The sequence below is a fragment of the Archocentrus centrarchus genome, chromosome 2 (genome assembly GCF_007364275.1).
Source record: "Archocentrus centrarchus isolate MPI-CPG fArcCen1 chromosome 2, fArcCen1, whole genome shotgun sequence".
NCBI lineage: Eukaryota > Metazoa > Chordata > Actinopteri > Cichliformes > Cichlidae > Archocentrus > Archocentrus centrarchus.
Genome location: NC_044347.1, coordinates 1,791,417 through 1,803,926, shown reverse-complemented (window position 1 = coordinate 1,803,926; position 12,510 = coordinate 1,791,417).

Genomic DNA, 12,510 nt, shown 5'->3' with positions numbered 1-12,510 from the left:
CATCATATATGGTGCGGAAATGTAGCACTTCATTTTCAAATTCTTGTGAGAGATCCATGTGATATATTTTTGCCAGTGCCCGGCGTGTTGTTTTTATCTGCGCTTCAGTCATATCAGTCAGCTTCAGAATAGGTGCAAACATTTCACATATGTTTGCTGTGGTCTGGAACCTTGCACTGAAGGCACTGACGATGCTATCCATTGCAACAAAAAATATGTTGTTCCTGAATGCATTTTCGGCACTGTCTTCAGTAGTTGCATCTTCTTGTGTCATCTCATCAGGCATGCATTTCCTTTTCTGCTTTCGTCTCTCTTCACTCCAAAAATGATCAGAGCTTGTGCTACTAGGGAGGCCTCTGCAAGCAGCAAGTCCCATCTATTACGAAGAGCCTGCATTTCCTCTTGTAGTGCCTTGATGTTTGCAGCCTCAACATCCAGAGAAATATCTCCTGCCTGAAGAATCACATTTCAGTTTTCAGTGCACTGCAAAATCTTTACCCACACAGTAAGAAGGACAATGGCATCAAAGGTCTTGAAATAACTGATCAAACCATTTGCCTCGGACTTGGCTTCACTTGTCAGACGGCAGGTGGCTAAGACACATTCTCGTGCCTCAAGGATGGACGGCAAGTGAGCTGCCACAACTCGTACTGCAGCAATGCGGGCACTCCATCGAGTGTCAGAGAGACGATGAAGAGAGCATCCCATCTTTTCTTTCAACGTTGCCCATCGCTCTGGGCTAGCACTGAAGAGATTATAAAGATGGTTTACAGAGCCAAAAAATGTTTCAACCTCTGGACATGACTCAGCCGCATGGACACCAACCAGATCCTTGTCCTCTACATTCTTGTAAAGGTATGCTATTGGACTAGAATCATTTTGGAAATCTCCTGGCCTGTCTTTTTGTGAAAATCTTTGAATTCGATAAACCTCTCAACTTTGTGGGGTGGCTGTAGCTCAGTAGGTAGAGCAGGTCACCTACTGATCGGAAGGTCAGGGGTTCGATTCCTGGCTGCTCCAGGCTACATGCCAATGTATCCTTGGGCAAGATACTTAACCCCAAGTTGCTCTCCGACCGTTCCGTCGGAGTGTGAATGTGTGTGGATGTTATATAATTAAAAAGCGCTTAGCTTAGTTAACATGGAAGTGCTTGTATGAATGGGTGTGCATGGGTAAATGTAAAAAACGTGTTGTATAAGCGCTTTGAGTGCTCTGACTGAGTAGAAAAGCGCTATATAAGAACTAGTCCATTTACCATCTTCCAAACACTACTGTCTTCTTTGTCGTGATGTACATATCTTACCAATAGCATGTTCTGTTCTGTATGAGATATGTCTGGGGTTGAGTCACATATGACAGAGTAATATACAGCACAGGGTTATAATAGTTTTGGATTTTACATTATAGTTTAGTTTTAGTTAGTTTTTACTTTTTTTTTCTCTAATTCAGTTAGTTTTAATTAGTTTTGAGTGTTTTTTCTCATTTTTATTCATTTTTATTTTTGGTTTCATGCTTAGTTTTAGTTAGTTTCAGTATTAGTTTTAGTATTTTCATACCTAATCAGGTGCAAGATTCAAGGCACAAAAGTGACTACTGTGTAATGAAAACTTGACAAAAGATACCATTTAAAGAAATATATTCAACAACCAACTGTTCACAAGACATGCTAAATGTGTGTAATATTAAGGACACACATGAACATCAACAGGGAGAAACAAAGAAAAACATGAACTCCCAAACTCAATAAATTCTACAATAAACTCCACAATAAAGTTCAGCATCAGTGCAGCAGATTAATAACAGCTACATGTGGTGTTAAACAAAAACAAACTCTTTGAAGGAGTCAAAGCTCAAATCCAGCTGCATCCTGATGTTCTCACCACCTGATTAAACTTGCAGGGTCTTTGCAGCCTCTGTACATAACCTACGGAAGTTGCCGACCTCATGTCCACGTTTATGCTTGTGTAGCTGGATTGTGTGTGTTAATTACCTTGTGGTTGTGTGCAGGTGTTTTATATGCAGCACAGGCTGGGACTTCTTTTTTGGTCCTCGCTCTTTGTGCTCAGTTTTTTGGCTGCAAACATATTTGTCCCTGTTTTTTTTACTTTCTTCATTCCTTCACGTCCATCCTGATAGTTTCAACAGTCTCCTACCAGGAATTTGCTGACAGTTGTGAGTCCTTATATTGATGCTTTGATTATTGTTCCTGATTGTTATTCTCTCACTGATAAAGTAGCCGGAAACGCACAAGGACGCAACAGTTTAGTCACAACGTTCTGGGCTGGATGGACCCGACAAGTAGTCCCGTTTCTCCAGAGGCGCAGGCCAGGTTACCTGGTAGGATCAGAGCGGTTTCTGTAGCCGCTGTGCTTCTCAGCTGGACTTTGATGTTGCTGGTTTTTCCTGACTGAGAAATGTTCTGCACATTTTTCATCATCCACAACAAGACGTTCGATTCTCTCTGTGCTCTTGTACTCAAAGAACCTCCATACGAGACTCTGCAGCTTTCTCGGCAGACCGCAGCCATTACTCACGCACATGCGCACTCACACAGTTGTCCTGTGGCGCTCCCAGCTTAAACTCGGAGAGCGGAAACAATGATTTCATATCAATCCACAAGGCTTAAAAAAAAAAAAAAAGTAAATGAAAGTCAGTTTATCGATAATTTCAGTTAGTTTTAGTTAGTTTTGTAAACTCACAATTCAGTTTTAATTAGTTATCGTTTTTTCCTTTTAATTATAGTTTTTATTTATTTCAGTTAACGACAATGTTTTTTCAATTTCAGTTTTCGTTATTGCGTTCGTTTTCGTTAACTATAATAACCCTGATACAGCATCTTCTCTTTCTTTCAGGAGCACCCTTTCTTCTTTTGTCTTACTTTTTCTAAGTGCTCATGTAAGAAGGGATCATAATGGGCCAACAACTCAGGAGTTCCAAGAAAATTGCCATTATGGACATCATCCAAATTTGAGGTTTTGCCTCTGAATGCAAGATTTCCTGAAGCCAAATGAAGAGTTAGATCCAAAAGCCTCTCTAAGATCTTGGTATGTTTCTCTGCTTCTGTCTGGAACTGTTTTTGAAGGTGCCCATCAACTCCTGTGGCTACCAATAATGAGTGCTGAATACTTTTCCATTATACATAGCACTGCTCATGGGGAGTGTGTGTCTCATGTTCTGGGAACTTTTTATACATTTTTTGCCACTTAATGTCTGATAACTTAAGTCCTTTTCTATGTTCTCACCACCTACACCCCCCACCCCCCGGCAAAAATGTATGGCAAAAATCGTAATCACAATTATTTTTGATTGATATTGAGATCCCAGTTATTTAACATGATTATTCATTGGCTTTGGTAACATCATGAATTCAATGAACACTGACAATAGCTTTTTTTTTTTTTTTTTTTTTTTTTTTTTTTAGCCTGTCATGTCTGGTAGATCTTGCAAGCAGAACTGTGATCTGAATGCGTTGTTGTGCCAAACATATTTGCTATTTCAAGATGAGCTCTATAGGTTCTCAATAGGCTCTTCTTGTTGATGTTTTAACCCTTTATTTTATTTATCTGAGTTATTTTTCCACATACTATGTAACAGCCAGAGCTGACAGGCTGCAGAAGAGGAAAATAAAGAGAAGAAAAAGGGAGAGAGAAAGGGAGCAAAAAAAAAAAAAGGGGAAAGAGCACAAGTCTATTAATCAGATACTTCATCACTTTAACATATAAAAAAATACTATCAATACTTGCAAAAATAAATTTGTGTGTGAAAAACAAAACTAACAAAGCATGTTACGCACACCAACAATTTTGTTGAGTTGTGATTGAGTGGGCGTTTGTGTCTGTGTCATGTTTGTGTCTGTGTCATGGAACGTACTTACCAATGAGGGCAAAACGCTGCAGCTCCACCCATCAGAAGCCAGAGGCAGGTACGGGAAGCCCCCGGAACCCCAGGCCACCAGCAGCCCACCAAGAGCCAGGAAGACCCCCGGCCACTCAGTCCAAAGACAACCGCACACCTACCCCAGCAGACGGGAGAGGGTGGTCTCAGACGGAGCCCCCCCAGTCGAGGAGCGAGGGCTCCAGGGAACCCAAGGCGATGAGAAGCCAGCCCCCCCCCAGCGGCCAGCCCCCTGCACTGGCCGGCGGCAGGGCTCCCGGGCCCACGGCACCCAAGGACCGCCCGACCCTCCACAGAGCCCCCCCCCACGCCGAAGAAGCCAACGCAGCCCCGCACCGCACCCCCAAGGGGGGCAGGCCAGTACCCACGCCAGAACACCCAGCCCCACCCAGGAACCCCGAGGCACCCCCATCCCAGGGGGGTAGGGGGGAGGAGGCAACCAGCAAGGAGCGGCCAGGAGGCAAGGCACAAGGCCCAGACCCAGGTCCAGCCATACATACAAACACACCCAGACACCCGTGTACACATTTATAAACAGATACTCATACATGCCCATACATACTTACCCACACACAGATATGCCATACATACACATTCACTCACCCACCCATACTCACGGAGACGGTGACAAATACACAAAGACACACATTCATCCATAGCTACCCACCCTCTGAAGGCGGGGCAAGTGGAAACCACCCCAGGGCCAACAGCGACCCCAGGACGCCACCAGCCCGGTCCCCAAGGAACCACCCGACCCCTACCCCGGGCGAGACGCAAGAAATCGGGGTGTAAGATGACCCATCCACCCCTCCTCCTCCCCAACTTGTAGGTCTATGTGTTAATGTTTGTGAGTGAATGAAGTGTATAGGGTGCAGTTAAAATTGAGGGGACAGTTATGCCACAAGCGCCAACTGTTGGTCGTCAGCGCTTGCCCACACTGCCCCCCCAAAACCCTCCATGTCTAAAGTGCAAATAAAATTTGGAGACAGACAGTGACGAGGATCCGAGTGGGGCCGCCTCAGCGGCCCATCTCATCAACCTCTGAGTAACATGCCTGCCCCAAAGGTCCTATGTGTATCAGGGTGTAAGTGTGTATGTGTTGTGAGTTATAATGACTAAAGTGCAATTAAAACGGAGAGGCAAGTGGTGGTGCAGCTCTCCACGTGGCCTCTCCATCCTACATCTGTGAGTGATGTGTATTCTGTGTGTGTGTGTGTGTGTGTGTGTTTGTGTATGGGGAGGGGGAGGGGGGGGGGGCATATGACCAGGAAAAATCCTGGAAGAAGAGAGCCAGCTGTCCGCTGGCTCAATAGGCACCCCGACCTCCCACACCCCAGCACAGGGCAGGGGGAGGTGAGCCCGGGGCCGCGGTGACAGCATCCCGGAGCACTGCAGCACCCGAGGTTGGCGCCCTCGCCCCCACCGCAGAGGGCGGCCCGCTCCTCCTAGATGCCCATTCACTCAACAATAGACACAAACAGGCGACAGGACATACTGGCCTGGGCATGGAAATGCAGTGCCCAGTCCCCCCCAACCACCCCACCGCGGCCCCATCCCCCACCCCACCCCCCTGCAATGCAGGCACCCCAGGGCCCCAAAAGCGTAGACCGGACATCCCGACGTCAGGCCAACCCACCCCACCCGGCGGCGCGGCCGGGACAGCAGAGGCCCCCCCCGCGCCTGGGGGGGCCCACCGGGAGCCGGCGTGGCCCCAGTGCCGGGGCCCCAGACCCCAGCCCCCAAGCCCTACAGGGAAGACCAGCCAACCGACCGAGGGCCGGCACCACCCCCCCAAGCACCCCGCCCACACCCCAGGACCGAAGGCAGCACCATCCAAGCCCCCACCACCATCAACCAGGACAGGCACACAGACATCACCAGAAGGTCGCCCCAGGACCCCAGCCTCAGGAGGCTACCAGCTACCCAGGCCCCCGGAGTCCCCCCCCACCCCCCCACAAAGCACATCAGGAGCAGAGCCCGCAGCCCACCACCCCCACTAAGTAATGGAGCTGAGCAGTGGGAACCAAAGAGAGTCAAATTCCTCCAATTTGTTTTTAGAAGAAGCAGACATTCTCTCTAAACTAACATGATCTACTAATAAATTTCTGTACTGAGTAATACATAGTTTATTTTTTGTCTTCCAGTTCATGAGGATCATCTTCTTAGCGATGCACAAGGCAGTAAGAACTATGTGTGATATATTTAACTCCATAATTAATTCACTGACATCACCTAAGATGCATAGTCTGGGGGAAGTTGGGATATGACAGCTAAACCATGTGGATAGATCTTCACAAATCCTCTGCCAAAATCTCTGAACTGGTACACAAGACCACAGAGCGTGTAGATGATTATCCTCTGAATTGCTTGTACAGTGGGTGCATATGTTTGAGTGTGTAAGGCCCATTTGGAACATCCTTTGTCCAGTGTAGTATGTTCTATGGAGAATCTTATATTGTACAAGTTGTATTTGGGGTCTTTTAGTCATTTTGAAGATATTTAAACATATTTCTGTCCATAAATTTTGATCCAGGTTGACAGAAAGATCACGCTCCCATTTTGTAATTGGGAGGGAAACTGAATCATCAGTTTTTATTAATAATTTATATAATTTTGATAACAATTTTGGGGTACAGAGGTTAAGAAATTCTGTTACCCAAGTAGGCATTTCTAGATTCAATTGATTAAGGTTAAATCTTCCCTGTAGGAGGGACTTAACTTGTTGATATTCCAGAAATCTACCGTTGCCAATTCTATATTTTGATATAAGTTCTTGGAACGTGATAAAATTTCCATCTTGGATAATATGTTCTAAGTTATTTATACCCTTATCACGCCATAACGGAAAATTCAGCATTTTCTTTTTCTGACAAATATCTGGATTGTTCCAAATGGGTGTTAGTTTACAGGGGATGAGTGAAGACTTAGTTATCTTTAAAAATTCCCACCAGGCTGTCAGAGAGGTATTTATACTAAGGACTTTATAGCAGTTATGATGTTTAATACTGGAACTAATAAAAGGTAAATCTGAGATTTTTATTTTTCCACAAAACGCCTGTTCTAGATCCAGCCATGGGTTGTCTAATGAATTGGATTTGATCCACTTTGAAATATACTGCAATCTACTGCTTAAGAAATAGTAATAAAAGTTTGGTAATTCTAGACCTCCACTGTGTTTTGGCTTTTGTAAAGTTTTTTAGCTTATTCTTGACGGTTTGTTTTTCCATAAAAATTTTGAGATGTTTGAATCTAGTGACTTAAACCAAGGAATAGAAGGTTTATTAGGGATCAATGAAAATAGATAATTAATTTTTGGTAAAACCATCATTTTAATGGCAGCAACTCTCCCCATGAGTGATATAGGTAAACTATTCCAACGTGTGAGATCATCCTCTATTGTTTTTAATAAGGGGATATGATTTAATCGTACCAAGTCTGAGAGCCTGGCGGAAAAATTTATGCCTAAATATCTAATATTTCCTGACTTTAGTGGGGTCCTAGAGGTTCTCTGGAAATTACAATTCAGAGGCAAAACTGTTGATTTACTCCAATTGATAGAGTAATCAGATATAGATGAGAACTTATCTATCAGTGTGATAGTCTTCAAAAGAGAGCCTTGTGAATTCCCAAGGAAAAGTAATACATCATCAGCATAAAGGCTAAGTTTATGGTTCATATTTTCAGTTTGAATCCCTTTAATATTTGCATTTTGACGGATTGCTGCTGCTAGCGGCTCAATGAAAATTACAAAAAGAGAGGGAGAGAGTGGGCAGCCCTGCCTAGTGCCCCTCTGCAGACTGAAACTTTGTGAAATGAGATCATTTGTCCTAACACGCGCATTCGGAGAGCTGTGTAGTGTTCTGATCCAGTTTACAAAGGATGAACCGAATCCAAATTTTTGCAGAACTGCTAGTAAGAATTTCCAATTTACCCGATCAAATGCCTTCTCTGCATCTAAAGACACGATTGTCGTCTCTAATTTGTTAATAGAACAATAGTCTATTATATTTATCAGTCGACGTGTATTATTGGCTGAGTGCCGACCCTTGATAAAGCCTGTTTGATCTGGATGTACAATAAATGGAGTAATACTTTCTAATCTTTTGGCAAGGGCTTTGCAAATTATTTTAAGATCTACATTAATGAGAGAGATTGGCCTGTAGCTGGATGGGAGTGTGGGGTCTTTGCCTGGTTTAAGAAGTAGGCTAATGTTAGCAGAGTTTAAGGTTGGAGATAAGATGTGGTCATTCTGAATCTGAGTTACCATTCTGAAAAAAATGGGAGCTAGCTCAGACCAAAATTCTTTATAAAACTCGGCTGGAAAACCATCTGGGCCTGGGGCTTTATTATTTGGGAGATGCTGTAGGGCTTCACTAAGTTCAGACAATGAAAGAGGTAAATCCAGAGCTGCAGCCTGGCTGTCATTTAGTTTTGGTAGATTTATATTATTAAGAAATTCTTCAATTTCAGTATCAGATGGGTTAATCTGTGGTGAATATAAGGCTTCATAGAAGTCTCTGAAAGAGTTATTTATTTGTTGTGGGTCATGAGTAATAATACCAGTCGAGTCTTTAATAGAAAAAATAGCTGTTTTTTCTTTATTCAGTTTTAATTGCTTGGCCAGGAATTTTCCAGATTTATTTCCATGCTCAAAGTTTTCCAAACGCAGCCTCTGCAACATAAATTGTGTCCTTTTATCAATTATTTCATTTAGCTCCAGTTTCAGTTTCCTCAGGCTGATAATTGTATGTTCTTGTGGTGAAGCGGCATAGGCAGTTTCTAAAGATTTAATTTTTTGTTCTAATTCTAACACAAGTGCTTTTTCTTTATTTTTCCTATGCGAGCAGTAAGATATTATTTTGCCCCGCATTACTGCCTTTCCTGCTTCCCAAAGAACACATGGTGATATTCCTGGAATATCATTATATTCTAAGTATGCTGACCATTCCTTTTTGAAATAATTAATAAAATCTTCTTCTTTAAGTAATGATGTATTAAATCTCCAGTTCCTGATTGGTGGTGTGACTCTTTTCTGTGTCAGAGACATAGACACCGGTGCATGATCGCTAATAGTGATAGGGTGAATCTGAGTGTCTGTGATATCCATCATTATGGAGCTGCTAACTAAAAAGTAATCTAAGCGGGAATGAGATTTGTGTACTGGTGAGAAATAACTATAATCTCTCAGAGTGGGGTGATGTGAACGCCAAGCATCGCAAAGTCCAAAATCCTTCATGTACTGTTTAAGAATGTCTGCAGACTGCCAGTTCCTCTGACTCACTGCTGTACTGAGCCTGTCAATATCTGCATTAAGTACCAGGTTGAAGTCTCCTCCTATTACAAGTGTGGTGTCAGAGTGATCTGAGAGTGAAGTGAACAAAGCATGAAAGAAGGAGGGGTCATCAACATTTGGTCCATATATACTAGCAATACATAAATCTGTATTCTGTATAGATAAATTAAGTATTATAAATCTACCTTCAGGGTCTATTGTACTGTTGCTAATGTTAAAGTTTATCTTCTTGTTAATCAATATAGCTACACCTCTTTGTTTGGAGTTATAGCAGGCTGAGTACGTGTGAGGGAACTGTGGAGAGGAAAGAGTGAGCACAGATGTTTTGGACACATGTGTCTCCTGTAGAAAAACAACATCTGCTTTTAAGTCTTTTAACCGATTAAAAATTTTTAGTCTCTTTTCCCTCGAACCAGCTCCGTGCACATTCCATGAGACAAATCTGAGTGTGCTCATATTTAAACTAACTGATGGACTGTTGTGTGCTCACTAAGGATGTGTGTGTGTGTGTACATATGTTCTGTATGTTGGCGTGTGCCCTTTATATTGATGTGTGCGTGTGTATGTGCGCTGTATGTTGGTGTGTGTGCATCTGCGCTGTATGTTAGTGTAGTAAACTGTAGCATTGTAAGTGACGTAAACATATTGCTGAGTGCAGAAAGAAAAAAGACGTGTAAAAAGTGACCTAAGTGACATAAGAATGAAATTAGATGAGGGGAAAACAAAACAGAACAAACAAACAAACAAACGATCACGGTACTATGCTGACTCGTCGGCGTTAATGGTACTACTTAGACAGATTTAGACTATTTAATGGTACTGTTTAGATGGTTGAAAAAAAAAAAACTCAGAAAAGAATGTTAATATGGACACAGATCACCTGATCGATCAGCAGAGCCATGGCGTGGTGTTTTTGTCTCGGTAAAGCTGTCCGTTCACATACAGTTTGTCCACGGCGATGACAGCCCGGGAGCCTCCCTGCATGAGCTTCTTCCGGATAGGGAATAGAGCCTTGCGTCGCTCCAGAATCTCCTTTGGAAACTGGTCGTTGACGCTGAAGTCCGTCCCTCTCAGCTCCCGGCCGCGGCTCTTCACCAGCTCTTTTTCTTTGAAGTGTTCGAATTTGGCCACGATCGGTCTGGGTCTGCGTGCTCCGGGTCGCTTCCCTCCCAGGCGGTGGACTCTATGGAAGGCGATGGTCTTCACGGCGTCCTCCGGGAGCTTCAGGTGAGTTTGGATAAATTCCTTCACTGTAGCCTCCGGGTCCTCCTCTGCCTTCTCCGGGATACCTGAAAACACAAGATTTTCTCTCATGCTGCGGGCCTGAAGCTCGATAATCGATTCTTTAATTTTCTTATTTTCTTCTGAGAGCCGGGTCGTTTCCTCGGTGAGGGAATTCACCGACTCTCTGAGGACAGCGTTTTCAGCAGCCAGTGTTTCCACCTGATGCTGGCTGAACTCGACTGACTCCCGCAGGGCCTGAAACTCCTTGTGAAGGATTTCAACCAGGGCCAAGCGGGCGTCAAAGCTGGACAATTTGTTATTAATGGACTCCAGAATGTCCACAATATTGGTGGTGGGTGGCGAAGTTGCCTCTGGGGAATCTTCTGGGCGGCTTCTTTTTGTGGACGGCGTTGCTTTGCTGGTGGAGGGAGTCGGCGTCTTGTCTGTTTTCCCCATGACGACTCGCTCAAAACACCCGTCGATGTACCGCAGCAAACTATCCAGGTCCTCTTCACCGTCCTCCAGATTGTTGAAAATAATTTAAGTTAGGCTAAGAAACTACCTATATTTTTTAGTTTTAAGCCTGTCTAGTTATAAATTGGCGAAAAAAAAAAGGCTAATCACGCAAATGTTTGCTGATAGAGTCACGCCGCCATTAACGATACTGCCGAGATTCACAAAGTCTCGCGTGACTACAGCATAGTCTCCGTGACTGGGCTGAACTCTATTCGATCTTCGAATCTTACTCTGACAATAGCTTTTAAGCACAGCACTGCACTCCAAATCTAAGGCTTTTTACCAGACAAAAATAATAAATTGCTTTATTGCTTAATATATTACTAGTGTGCACTTGAGCCTACAGTGATGTTGGTAAGCTATTTACATGTTGATATATGCAGCAGAAATATTGCTAGGTGGATCATTTATTAAGTCTCAGCATGGAGTTTCACTTTCAGCTCTGCTGTGTTAGTAGACAATAGTGACAGGTAAACAGGTTTTTATGAAGGAAGACACCTGAAACACTTTAATTAAAAAAGTAATTCATTTAATGTATTAAGGAATCAGAAAAAATACACACATGCATGTGTGGACTGAGTAAGAGTGTGCACTCTCTCTCTCTCTGAGCCCGTGTTCCTGTCTAACCATAACATCTTTATACAGACTGTTATCTAAGCATAAACAGTCTTTGGGTGCTATGAGTTGACCTTCGTCATTCAGTCTTGTTCAAGCTGGTTTTTCATGACCCAGATTCCTCTCCGTCATAAGCACATCTTCACTGTAATGATCAAATTAGAACATCAGGAAGAAATCTTGTCCAGATTAATGACAGAACATGGTGATGTTTTAATTGTACGTTCGGTGGCCGGTCCTTCAAGATAAGATGCACTGAAACAGAGAAGTTAGTCAAGAACTTTCTGATCTGTTGCTCTCTGTCTAATGTATTATTTAATTGTTTATTATTTAGTAGATCCACTGTTTATTAATTTACTGGAGTTTACGTTTAAACATTTGTCCTTTATTCATTGAGTAAAAAAGAATCCCTAACAATAGGCTATAGCACACACACAGAACCAAAAGGCTAACTTACTTTAAACTTAAGGTAAACAACTCACATTTAGGCAGCAATTCTACCAGTCAGCAGCTCTCTCTTTCCCTCCCTCGCGAACCAACATACAAACGTAAGGGGAGGTCGGAGGGGGGAGCTCGCCCTTGAATACTTGAACAACGATCTCACCTTGTCTTTGCTCATCTCTAACCTCAGGCTCATCTTCAGAAGAGCCGCCAGGACTGGCCACTGCTGCTCCAGCTGCTACAACTGCACCAGCGCCACTGCTTGTTGCTGAAACTGGTTAATGTTGACAACTAACTTTAGCCGGCTCATAATTGTCTTTATACTTACAGCCGCAAGCAGCCTGGTTGGCAACTAGCTAAGCTAACAACTTCAGGTGAACATACAAACATCAGCAGCAGCTGTCTGGAGTGGACTACATTAACTTTAATTGGACTTTGCATAACAAGCACACTCAGTTCACCTTTGGGAAACAAAGCCGTCAACAGCTGCCTCCCCTCATTCTGCCTTCTTTCTTTTTCCTTCCTTT